The 13,410-nt window shown below is 35.6% G+C and overlaps 1 protein-coding gene across 7 annotated transcripts in view; it reads right to left on the bottom strand.

Moving 5' to 3' along the window:
- ELF1 (E74 like ETS transcription factor 1) overlaps window positions 1-13,410 on the bottom strand; it is a 108,851-nt gene that overhangs the window by 73,381 nt on the left and 22,060 nt on the right. For 2 of the 7 annotated variants that reach the window (XM_045478167.1, XM_045478184.1), the window contains exon 1: window positions 10,826-10,953. The exons of 3 other annotated variants lie outside the window; for them this stretch is intronic. The gene's annotated coding sequence lies outside the window, so the exon portion shown is untranslated. Of the gene's footprint in view, window positions 1-10,825; window positions 10,960-13,410 lie in introns of those variants that run through there. 2 more of the 7 variants (XM_045478136.1, XM_045478152.1) reach the window with 2 other exon arrangements.

Raw genomic sequence — 13,410 nt, 5'->3', positions numbered from 1 at the left:
GCACCTCCCCGACCTGTGCTCTCTCAAAAATAAAACGTTAAAAAAAAAAAAAAACATGAGCTTTGAACTGAAAATCAGAATTTTGGAAAATTTATATCCACTACTTTGGGTTTATTAGCTTTTCCAATACTTAAAAAGACTTTTTGATAAGATTGGTTGTTTTTTTTTTTTTAATTTTTTTAATGTTTACTTTTGAGAGAGACAGAGCAGGAGAGGGCAGAAAGAGAGGGAGACACAGAATCCCAAACAGGCTCCAGGCTCAGAAATGTCAGCACACAGCCCAATGCAGGACTCGAACTCACAAACAGTGAAATCATGACCTGAACCAAAGTCGGACGCATAGACCAACTGAGCCACACAAGTGCCCCTGGTATTTTTTTTTTTATGTTTATTTTTCAAAGAGAGGGAGAGACAGTATGAGTTGGGGAGGGGCAGAGAGAGAAGGAAATATAGAATCTGAAGCAGGATCCAGGCTCCAAGCTGTAAGCACAGAGCTCCACACTGTCCACACAGAGCCTCATAAGGGGCTCGAACTCAAGAACCATGAGATGATAACCTGAGCTGAAGTTGGATGCTTAACCAACTCAGCCACCCAGGCACCCCATAACATTGGTACAGTATTAAAGAACATGATTCTTAGGGGTACCTGAGTGGCTCACTCAGTTAAGCATCCCACTCTTGATTTTGGCTCAGCTCATGATCTTACAGTTCATTAGTTTGAGCCCTGTGACGAGCTCTGCATTAACAGTGCACAGCCTACTTGGGATTCTCACCCTCCCTCTCTCTCTGTCCCTCCCCTGCTTGTGCTCAAAATAAACATTAAAAAAATATTATGTCAACATTTGGAATACTCAGTTGACCAATGAATGTTACAAAATCTTGCTTAGGAAAATATTAATTCATTCAAAGTGCAAGGCAGACAAATGGACTTCAATGTTACAGAGGACAAAAAGTTCATTGATAGGGTTTCAGAGTCCCTTGCACCTTTAGGAGACTAGCATTTGTTGAGTTTTAGTGTAGTATCCACTACACAGTAGTGTAGTAGAAGAAATCCACAATCATCTGAAGCAGCTATAAAATACATCTCCCTTTTCCAAGCAGACATCTAAAGTAGGCCAAATTTTCTGCACATTGTTCAACCAAAGGAACATACTGCAACAGATTTAATGTAGAAGCAGATATGAAAATCTAGCTGTCTTCTGTTAGGCCAAAGATTAAAGATTTGCATTTCTTCCCATACAGTTTTTGTTTTTGAAAACATAGTTGTCTTTTATAAAAATAATTAAGTTAACATGTAATGAGTTTATTATTTTAAGAAATTAATGGGGGCGCCTGGGTGGCGCAGTCGGTTGAGCGTCCGACTTCAGCCAGGTCACGATCTCGCGGTCTGTGAGTTCGAGCCCCGCGTCAGGCTCTGGGCTGATGGCTCAGAGCCTGGAGCCTGTTTCCGATTCTGTGTCTCCCTCTCTCTCTGCCCCTCCCCCGTTCATGCTCTGTCTCTCTCTGTCCCAAAAATAAATAAACGTTGAAAAAAAAAGAAATTAATGTACCAATATTTTAAAAATTGCTTAATGTTTATTGAATTTTGGAAGAGAGAGATAGAGACAGAGTGTGAGCAGAGGAAGGGCAGAGAGAGAGAGGGAGACACAGAATCTGAAGCAGGCTCCAAGCTCCGAGCTGTCAGCACAGAGCTCAGTGTGGGGCTTGAACTTCCAAACTGTGAGATCATGACTTGAGCCAAAGTTGGACACTCAACCAACTGAGCTACCCAGGCACCCCAATATATCGATATTTTTAAATTGTGCTTTAATTTCTTTTTAAAAATTGTTTTTCTTTAATGTGTATTTACCTTTGAGAGACAGAGAGAGAGAGTATGTGTGTGTGTGTGTGAGCAGGGGAGGGAGGGAGAGGGAGAGGGAGAGGGAGGGAGGGAGGGAGGGAGGGAGAGGGAGAGAGAGAGAGAGAGAGAGAGAGAGAGAGAGAGAGAGAGAGAGAGTCTGAAGCAGGCTCCAAGCTCTGAGCTGTCAGCGCAGAGCATGACATGGGGCTCAAACTCCCAAACTGCAAGTCATGACTTGAGCCAAAGTTGGATGCTTAACCGACTGAGGCACCCAGGTGCCCTGTGTTTTAATTTCTAATACTGGTAAATACTGATGAATATAACTCACATGAATAAGAACTCTTTGTGATCCTCCATTATTTTTAAGAGTATAAAGAAGACAAATTTTGAGAAGATATAAAGTATAAAACTTGTAAACTGCTACACTATTAAAACCAGTGGTTCAAATATCTTCAGAGCTTACTCTGTGTTCCCATCCTTAAATTTTCTTTAAGACAGAGTCCTACAACTGAGATCATTATGTCAAAACATTTGATATACGTCAATTGCTCTCCAGAAGGTTTTTCAGTTAATACTTCTATCACTAGAATACACGCAAACACATTTCATGGTGTTCTCACTATTCTGCAATACTTTAATTTTTTGTCAGTATGATAGGCAAAAAAGGTAATTTCATTTAATTTGCATTCCTTTACTACAATGTAATATTTTAACATTAAACATAATATTTAAACATAAGTGTAAGTAATTATATTAAATATACATTACATATTTATATAATCACTATAATTAATACCTTCTAATGTATTACATATAAGTAACTTAATACCCCAATTTTAGTAACTTTTGCTGTCGTTGTAAAAAGAACTTGGAGGGGCACAAATAAATATATGGTAAAAGTGATCACCTAAGATCTTCATCATTGGGGAAAAAACCTACAAACTGATGTTTTTATTTTAGTTCTGGTCTAGAACACTTGTGATTTTTTTTTAACTCTGATTTAATTTATGTAAAACTCTCCTTTATTATTAATAGGAAAAAGGACTAAATCAAATGCTGTAAGCATCAGTGACCTATTAAATTACTCACTCTTAGGCAAGTTACTTAACCATAGTTTCCTAAATTAAATTTAAGAATGGAAGGAAAAATCTGTAAGAATGGTATTTAAACCACCGGTTGCAATCATGCAACATTCTTTTAGTGTCAAGATCCATTTATACTCTTAAAAGTTACTGAGGACCACAAAGAGCTTTTGTTTCCATGGGTTATATCTGTCAATATACAAATTCTTTACAAGGATGGGCTATTATTTATTAAATGCCTTTTACAGAGATCCTGTCTCAGAAGAATACTATATTGAAAAGAAAACTCTGAGATACAGTTTTTCCCCAGTAAAATAAAGCTTTTGAAAATTAAGTTCTAGTATGCTTTCTTCATCTCTGTATATCCCAAAAAACACTTTGAGGACCACTAATCTAATCTATTTGTAACTTTTCTAATCTTTGTATACATTAGAATACATCTTAAATGGGTGTTAATTAATAGAACATAATTTATGAATAAATTTTCTGTTTTATTCATGGATATATTCCGTAGCATCAAGAATAATGCCTGAGTTGCTTAGTCGGTTGAGAGTCTAACTTTGACTCAGGTCATGATCTCATGGTTCATGAGTTTGAGCCCTGCACGGGGCTCTCTGCTGTCAGTGTAGAGCATGCTTCAGATCCCCCATCCCCTTCCCTTTACCACCCCCCCCCCCCACTCTCTTTTTCAACACTAAATAATTAAAAAAAAAAAAAATCCTTCTGAACCATAAAATCCTGTGACTTCTAATTTCATTTGTTCTTTTTTTTGTCCCTGCCACTACTTATACATACACTGTGGGAAATATCTTAGAAAAGAGAGCCAAGAGATGATTATGAAAGCAAAAACCTGGATTAAGATCTATGCTTCCACTTTTTTATAGCAATTCCTATAATTATATTATTAAATTTCAGAACCCTTACGTAGAGAATCCACGTCAATTTTATAACAACAACAAAAAAACCCCACTAAAGATACAGGAAATGCTACCATTATAATAAGGATTTTAAGGAAGCCAGATGAAACATCCATTATGTCAATAAATCTGGCTAGATGCAAAAGTCTAATTTAGGGTATTAGTTCATCAGTGTCAATTAGTACTCTACCAACTGTGTGTTTTATGAATCTTTTCGTTCTGAAATGTGTTTTTGAATATTTGAATGTGGGATGGTTCTAAATATTAAATTATTTCTGGCAAACTATAGTTCCAACTTGTTAATGGATCTCAGCTGGAAGTTATCCATGAGAAGTATGTCTAGGGCCATCTTGTTAGTTGTATGGGATAGACACAGTCTTATGTAACTTAGTTCTGAATCTAGCTAATCATTCAGTGAAGCAGGAAGTTAATATTTTTTATGATGTAGATAGAGCTTATTCACCATTTTTAAAAATTACCTTCTAAAAATAAAAAAAATCTAAAAAATTAAAAAATAAAAATTGACTTCTCATCAAATGAACATTATTTCTCAGTTATTTATAAATGTGGGACAAAAATAACTACCTCTTAGACAGGAAAATTTATTATGAAATAGCTTTATACTAATATCTTACCATATTCTGCTTCAGATTCTTAAGAGAAAAAAAGGCCACATATAGCTAAAGACTCCTATATATCCCCTCTCTAATCTCATTTTATCCCTCCCAACTATCCTAAATTTGATGTTGTCCCTATCTGTCCAATTTTTATACCTTTAATACATATGTATCAATAATCATATTGTTTTTATGTATATAACTGGGACCATATTATATCTATTGTGTTAAAATTTTAATTCAAAATTGTTTGAAATAACTCCAGTTAATAAATGACAGGCATGGTAAACTGTTTAGTGGTCAAATATATTGATGTCTGCAACATACTCTGAAATGCATCAATTGCCCATCTGTTTAGGGTCCTCAAGGATTTTATCCCCCAGGACAATACACCATAGTAAGTAAGATGCTGAATGGGTAAGAAGGCATCAATGGCAGGCATCTGTTCCTAGGAAAGATAATGAAGAACTCTAAATGATCTTAAACTATCCATTCTCTCCATACTTTTTGTAAACTTCTCTCATACCTCAATGTGATGGTACCGCCTTAAAGAACTCTTGCACATATGTTCCACAAACCATGTCCAAGAATGTTTCCAAACTAGAAATAATCTGATGTCATCAATAAGAAAGAGTGAATACATTCTGGTCTGGACAGACAATGGAATATAACATGGCAATTAAAATTAATCAAAATAATCTCACAGAGTTGAATGAAAGAAGCAAGTCACTAGAGAATATATATGGTGTGATTCCATTTACATGCAGTTCAAAGGGGTAAAAGTATAATGAAAAAAGTCAGGACAGTAATCATTTTTAAGGAGAAACAAACATGAGACAGGAGTGGGGGACTTCTAACATAATGAGCCCATTTCTTAACCTAGGTTGTGATATGGGTAAACACTTTGCAATTATATTTAAACAGTACATGTTTTATACATTCTCCTACATGCACATTTCAGTTTAAAAAAAAAAAAAAGAACATTAATCACCCCATTACAATACTAAGCTTCCATTTAGTATTTTGATATAAAAAAATAAGATTCACACAAACTAACAGTTATTAATTCAATACCTCATATTTATAGTTTTACTGTAAAATTTGTTTCACTGTTCATATGACTGTTTTTTCTAAAACACAGAAAATAACCAATTTCCTTTAATTTAAATGTTTTAAAGTATACAATTCTGCATAAACACAAGGCCCTATATGACTGGGCATCCATCAGATAATGAACTTCACATGATGTTTTACCTTGTAAAATCATACTAGTTCCTGCTACCTTGAAGAACTTCTACTATAAGAGTAAAAGGCTGGACAAGGATAGATCCAAGAAAATAAATTTTTTAAAAAACCCCAAAACTTCTCTAAGAAGTGGCTGCCTCTGAGGAGCAGGACTGAGAATGGTAAGGGGGAGAGGAGGGAGGCTGCTTTTCATTACAGGCTCGCTGTAAAACATGGACACGAAAAAGAGCTGACACTCTACTATTCATCAATTAAAAAAGCAAATGAAAGAAAAGATAGCTGAATTCCTATAGCAGGGAGAGAATGAAAGTGAAAACAGAAGTTTAGGAAGAGTCTTCTCACGATAATGGTGTTAATTCAGATATTTATAACTGGAAGAGAGGAAATCAAAATGCTTCTGCGGAGAAATTTATACGACCAAAGATCTGCTGCGTAATTTCTTTCTATCCACCAACAGAGCAATTAGCAAATGAGTTACATTTTTGTAAAGGGTGAAATGCCTAGACACTTGTAGTATAGATCAAGAGCTACTTTTACTATGGTATACCGACCATCTGAGAAAACACAAAGATAGATATGAGATGAAAAACTTTCTCTTAAGTAGGTTCTTATACTAATGGGAGAAAGAGATTACTCCAACAGTTGAAAACTGCCGTAATCATTTCAGTTGACTCAATGAAATTACTAATTCAATTTCTACCATCCAAGTGAAGCAGCTGCTAAGCAAAGGAACAAAATATTCTAGCCAAACAATGGAAGCAATAATTATTTTCACACCATTCAACTAATGGACTATTCTTCACAACTTTACAAGAGTCTGTGAATACCTTTGTCCCATTAGATGGGATGTAATGTAAGATAAAGCCTACAAATATGCAATCAGTGATAGAGTTAAATGTCCAAAGAAACCTCGATCATGTCCAAGCATCACACGGTATTAAAAATAAATAAATAGGGGCGCCTGGGTGGCTCAGTCGGCTAAGTGTCCGACTTCAGCTCAGGTCACGATCTCGCGGTCCGTGAGTTCGAGCCCCACGTCAGGCTCTGGGCTGATGGCTCAGAGCCTGGAGCCTGCTTCCGATTCTGTGTCTCCCTCTCTCTCTCTGTCCCTCCCCTGTTCATGCTCTGTCTCTCTCTGTCTCAAAAATAAATAAACGTTAAAAAAAAATTTTTTTTAATAAATAAATAAATAAATAAACAAACAAACCTCCTTCCCAGACTCAAACAACTGTAAGTAATAATAGTGTATTTCCCAGGACAGAAAGATTTTCAAGCGCTGTGAATGCTACCCTAAATCAGGAAGGGATGTTTTGCCTAGAACCCCAAGGATCAGGGAATGGAGATGCCATGAAACACCAAATGGAACTAAAAAAAACTAACATTGAGAAAGCAATGGTTTACTGAGATAAAAAATAGGTTAATTACATCTGAAAAAAAATAGTTTAATTATTTACTGTGGTCAATATAGCAGTGGGTTTGGGAGCAGAAGGAGAAGCAGAATTAGAGAAGCAGAAAAAGGGAAAGCCACAAAGTTGACAGACACAGAACAGCAAAAAATGGAACAAAGAAAGAAAAAACTGGGTGAGGGAAAAGAGGGTCAATAAGTTATAATACTGATAATAAACTACTCCAGCCACTTTCTTTACTTAGCAGAGGCTGTGGCCTTCAAAATATCACTGGTGCTTGAAAATTCAAATATTAAAATGCTAAGTAACTGCTCTTCCTAAACATGTACTTTTTCTGAAAGTGTGGCCTACAAGCACTTGCACCGCAATCATTTAGGGTAATTATTACAAATGCAAACTGATAAGCCAAACCCTAGGCCTAATGAATCAGAATCTCAGGAGTTGAAGCCAGGTGATTCTCTATTACACCAAAGGTTGAAATTACTGCTTTAAAACATATACTACCAAGTAGATTTTCATTTTTTTCTTTGGTTAGGAAGTGCTGACACCAGACAGACTACGCTGAGGGCCACATGACTTTTAAAGATTTGCCACCCCTAACTTTAGCAGAATTTGCCCAACTGAGTAGCTAAGGGTTTGATGCAGCAAATAGTAACTGTTTACTAGTATGTGCTTGGTAGTTTTGTCAAAGGTTCCAAAAGACAAAAAAATAAAACATTTCTCACCTCAAAGAGCTTACATTCTCATTCTTATTGGTGAAGGCACTCCCCTTAAGCTAGTCAAATGCTACTCAGTCTTCAATACTAACAATTCCTAAAGATCCATATACTTCCCTATTTTAAGTTGCAGTCATGTTTTCACCTTTAGGCAGTCCGAACCTGAATTTAACTTCTTGGTGGCTTGGTTCCATTCTTATTTTACTGATGTTACCACACCCTGTTTTTCCAGTAAGAATCTAAGTTTGTGAGGAGAGAGCCTATATTTTCTGGCTGTTTCTGTGCTCTGTTGCTTAGGACAATGAAAACCACCTTGTGGAGGGTCTGATATCGAACTGGGTTAGAGGACTTGGAGACGTAGGAGATGCAACAGTTACGTGCAAAGTGATTTAAAAAACCAAATTTCAGACCTAAAGAAAGGCAGATCGAAAGTAAATTTCAACCACTCCAATAAAATACATCAAAAAGTTAACAAAGATTTTGTATTCCCCATTAGTTTCTTAATGTGCCTAGTATGTATAGTCAACTCTCAAAGGAGGAGAGAAGATATGACAAACAAATGGAATGAGATTACTAATTCTGGAAAGGTTCAGTTCAAGAGGAGTGTAATGTTAAAGTTTAGAGACTTGTAGACTTTGTAAACTTATATGCAGGGTTTCACACACACATACACTTTAATATAACAAGGCATCATATTAAACAGTATTTGCCCTCCTAAAAGAACAAGAGATAAAACTAAAGCAGAAATAAACCTGTCTGGCTCTGAAGTTCAAAGTAAATTCCCAACTCCTCATAATTCCATCCCCCTGGATTCATCTTAAATAAGCAATGACACAAACAATGCTTCAACTATGAAAAAATGCTAATAATGAAAAAAAAAAGCTGTCGTAGAAATTAAACAAATGCATCATCTTCTCTCTGATGAAAAAACAAACTAGTTGGAACACATTTTCAAGATCATTGGTTAATTCATTTGGTACATCTTATTACCAAACTTATCACCAAGCAACTTAATTAAGGTTTTATTTACTCTTAAGGAAACACAGATCATTTCAAACAAAGCATCACTTGTTAGTGTGGACTAGCATGAGCAGCTCTGGGCTGGAAGCCCTGCCATTAGGCACTGCACAACCTTGAGCAAGTCACAAGACCTCTTCGGGACACTGTTTCTTCATCTATACAAGTGAGGCAGCTGAATGATCTTCAGTGTTTTTCAGTGCTTAAGTTCTTTAAATGGGTAATTCTAAGTTTCATTCTGATGACTCGATCTACACTTATATTCAACCTTATGAAAGGAAAACAGTGGGAAGAAGACTGCTAAGTAAGTCTTTCTGGCCTTCCCTTGCTTTCATGTTGTTTTTTTTTTCCTTCCCTTGTCCCTGAAGCCCCACTTCAGTCTTCTTCACATAATAAGAAACTGAAATATATGATCAGTATCTATTTTATTTATACCAGCTGCTTAATTTTAAGAAACTAAATCTTTCTACTTCCCTTTAATAAATAAAATCTTATTTAGTTGTTTGTCCCTAGATTTTTCTCTCATGGGTCACTGGCTTTTAAAAACTTAAAAGAAAAGAAAAAAAAAAGCCAAAAGTTTCCTTAGATTTTTCACACAGATCAGACTAGAAGTAAATACAGGCTCAACTTACTCAAAGGCTGACTAAACCAGCAAGATGCAAACAAAGATGATAGCAAATGGCTCAGAGCTGAATTGGTAAAATGTCTGCTATGTCTTTCCTGCAAAACCACAAAACTGAGACCTGTTAATATAAAAATCCTTTCCAAGAGTATGAAGTAGTAACTAACTGCCTTTCTATCTTCCCTTTCAGCGGATAGGCCTGTAAGCACTTAGAAAGTCAGTAACAGCAAATTTCCAAAGAACTAGCTAAACATCATTATAGTCAATAATATATGACTTAAGTTTTATTTCCAAATATTTTATTCATAATCCCTGCATATTCAAATTTTACTTGCATTCAAGTTTTAATTTCATAAATAACTTTCGTAAGTAAAATACTACTTCACTCAGCTTCTCAGAGGACCTAGAACTTGAAGGCACACCAGAATATACACTAGCCAAAATTTCGTAATTTCAATGATGATAAATATTCCAGGAAAAGACTAAGCAATCTTTTCTTTCACACAAAAGGTATTACTTTTTTTCTTCAAAACAAGCAAATTTTAACAACAACAGTATAGAGGGAAGGCCAATATTCTTTACTTTTTCTTTACACACAAATTGAAATACTACATGCTTCCTCAGAAGCCAGCCATGCATCTAAGGTTGTTTCTCAGAATAAGTTTCCAGTGTGAATTATAAAACTTTATTATTTTTTTCTGATACTAAATGAACTGGTCTACTCTTTCTTCCTCTTTATTTAATACTCACTTTTACTTACTATCTATCTAAATGGCTTCATTTTCCTTAAACTTCTATTTAGTTTTCAAAAATTAATGTTATAATTTCATTAATTCAAGAAAAAAGAGGAAAGAACAGTCAATGAGCAATACCTATGACCGACTTGTCTCCAAACCTCCCTTTAACTAAAATGCCAAAACACCACCACTGCCTCGGAATTTTTTTCTTAACATCCGTATCACACATGCATAGTACATGAATTTACTTAATTGTAACTTTCTAGCTATCCCACAAATACAACTGGATTTTTTTTTAAATGAAAACTTGACTGGTTTGTTTTGTAGTATGAAAAAGAAAGAAAAATCTCCTTTATTCTCAAGTCATACAGGGGGCAAACAAAGAAAACAAATTATGTAAAATATAAAAAAAATGCTTTTCTAAGAAGATCTAAAACTTTCCAGAATTTGAATGCTTTGTTTCCCCCTAGCAGTTAAGTGCAATCAGGCATGTGACTGACTACACACATTTTTTTCAGAGAGTTAAAGAACACATTCAGCCATGTTCTTCGACAGGTAAGAACCACCCTCCGTTTATCAGCTCAGGAAACAGACAGAAGCAAACACACAAACTCATAACAAGTTACCTTCAAATATTCTCGTTCTCTTTTTGTCCTTTGGGCTTGAAAATAAAAAGCAATCCGGCAAGTTTTATGCTGTTAAAATGGCTCCTGTAGATTGGGGAAGTGGTGTCTGTGCTTCAGCCTATGAGTCATACATGAAACTAAGTGTTTCTAAGGGAGGCACGCCCATGTTGCTGTGGACCCAATTATTCTGCTAGGTCAAACATGCAAATCTACAGGTAAAAACAGAGGAGAAGTACAGAAAAAGGAGAGACAGAGAGCCAAGGAGCAAGATCTACCTTGATTAAACCATTATTCAGCTCATGTTAATTACCATAATTTAACATTAACAATAAAATAGAACTCAGGATCTACACAGAAAAAAAATTAAAACTGTATGTTGTTTCACAAAATAAAATCTCAACTTTTAAAAATTATATTAATATATCAAGTAAATAAAACTATGAGAAGAAAAAAAATGTGGGAGGGAATGGAAGGGAGACAGCAAATTTTCTGGCTTTTAGTGTGACAATGGACTGGTGAGTCTAACCAGGCTACTCATTAACCCTTACATGAAAGGGGTACATTGCTATGTAATCTGGAAAAGCTAGCAAACTGCAGTATCAGATGCAGATTTACAAGTCCACTAAACATAAAATCTAGAAAATTCAAAGTTCAGTATAAAAATAAGTGTGAATTAACCTGGTTTATAAATTTTTTTAAGAATTCAGAGTTAGAAAGGAGCTAAAGTCTAATATAGCATAATGATTTTAAATAGTATCGCAAGCTTGATAAAACTCTATTTTAAACAGATTACCAATGCAATCACGGTTCATGATTCTATGCTCCCAATTGATAGCCACCGTTTTCTTTACCAAAATATTCCACAAATAAAAACGTACCATGTGCCAGGCACCCTGCTGCACCATACATGGTGACTCTAAGGTGCCAACAAACAATGTGGACAGTGAAGTTTTGCTCTCCAAGTCATCGTACATCTGACAAGGTGCCCAAGCAGCTGAGATGTTACTGCACTACTTACCCTGTCCCCTGGATGAGTATTAATTTATTCTAAGAGCGTAAATTGATCAAAATGGCTTGAAAGCATTAAGCACTCTCAAAAGTGCTTTACATGACAAAGTACTACTCACTAGACTTCATCTTAATATTTTACAAAAAGTAAATAGGATTTGGCAAAGTTTTCTGCCTCAGTTAATTACTTGGAAGTAATCATTTTGTCTTACTAGAGGCGCAGCTGAGAGGACAAGCTGTCGCTGACTTAGACAGGAACTTCACAAACTGCAACAGAACAGAATGGTTGTGAACCAACTTTCTGCCCGTTAAGTGCCTATTTATTCCATTCTACTGAACACTGTTTGGTTTACCTTTTTACTAAGATAATCCCCATGGTTTAACAAATTATTAATAAAAAATTATGCTAAAAAGAAAAACACATCACTTCTTCTGCCGTCAAATATCATATTTATCTTACGTTAGAGCTCATTTATTTAGAATGACTGTTTGGAGCCCCAAAACCAAGAAAAAAGGCCCTCTGAGCAGTCACAGGAGATGTTCACTGGAAAACCCCTAAGTCGTTTCCTAAAGCTGAAATTTATTTTAGACCATATCCATGTAAGCCCAATAATTTGATAACCTTTTACCTAATTAGAAATGAAGTTATAGGGGTGTGAAAGAGGGAATAGTGAAAGGATGATGTCACAACAAACAAATGACAGAGTGGAAAGTGGAAAGTGAGAGAAGACTAAAACAAAAACCTATAAAAATCACAAATAAATATAACTTTAAAAGTCCTGGCATCTAAAGCCATCATATAAGGTCAGTAAGTTCTACACACTCCTTGAGTGTATCACCAAACAGTAAATGCCTTGAAGTCAACATTATTATAAAAGACAAAGTGAGAAAAATGTGTGTGTGTGTGTGTGTGTGTGTGTGTGTGAGAGAGAGAGAGAGAGAGAGAGAGAAATCTTTTATGGTGTATAGATACCTAAAAGGAGAAGCTTCTGCTATTGAGAACATCCATTTATATAAAGCACTTCATTACTTGATAATGGCAGACATGTGGAAAGTAATTTAAAAGAAGTGCTTTTCACCACCGGTATGTAGAAGTAAGAGACATAAAGTGAAAATAAGTACCCTTCCTCAATAGCAACAAATATCTGAGCTATTCCTAGGGAGAAGATTCCAGAGTTGCTGCTACAAATATATTGCCCCTTTGCTCAAGGGTGTCCCTATAAGCATTGTTTTACCACCTATAGAAACTAGATCCTGGTTATATTCACAACCCCAAGAAATCAATCACCACAGAAAAAACAAGTTGGCAAACAGTTCAGCACAGGTTCTAGAGTCACTCTGCTTGGGTGCAAATCCCAGCTATGCTACCTATCTGCTGTGTGATCCTGGGCAATATTTAACAGTACTGTGCCTAACTTTTTTGTTTGTGATTTAGGCTAATAGCACCTACCTCAGAGGACTATAATGAGCATTAAAACCAATGAATGTACTACTACGCTTAATATAAAAAATTTTTACAACTTAAAAATAAGAAAACAAACTAGTCTTTAAAATTGTCAAACAGGTCTGAATAGACA

Source organism: Leopardus geoffroyi, chromosome A1 (genome assembly GCF_018350155.1).
Source record: "Leopardus geoffroyi isolate Oge1 chromosome A1, O.geoffroyi_Oge1_pat1.0, whole genome shotgun sequence".
In the NCBI taxonomy this organism is placed as follows: Eukaryota; Metazoa; Chordata; class Mammalia; order Carnivora; family Felidae; genus Leopardus; species Leopardus geoffroyi.
The sequence above is the reverse complement of the archived record's forward strand: the minus strand, read 5'-3'. Positions and strand labels throughout refer to the sequence as shown.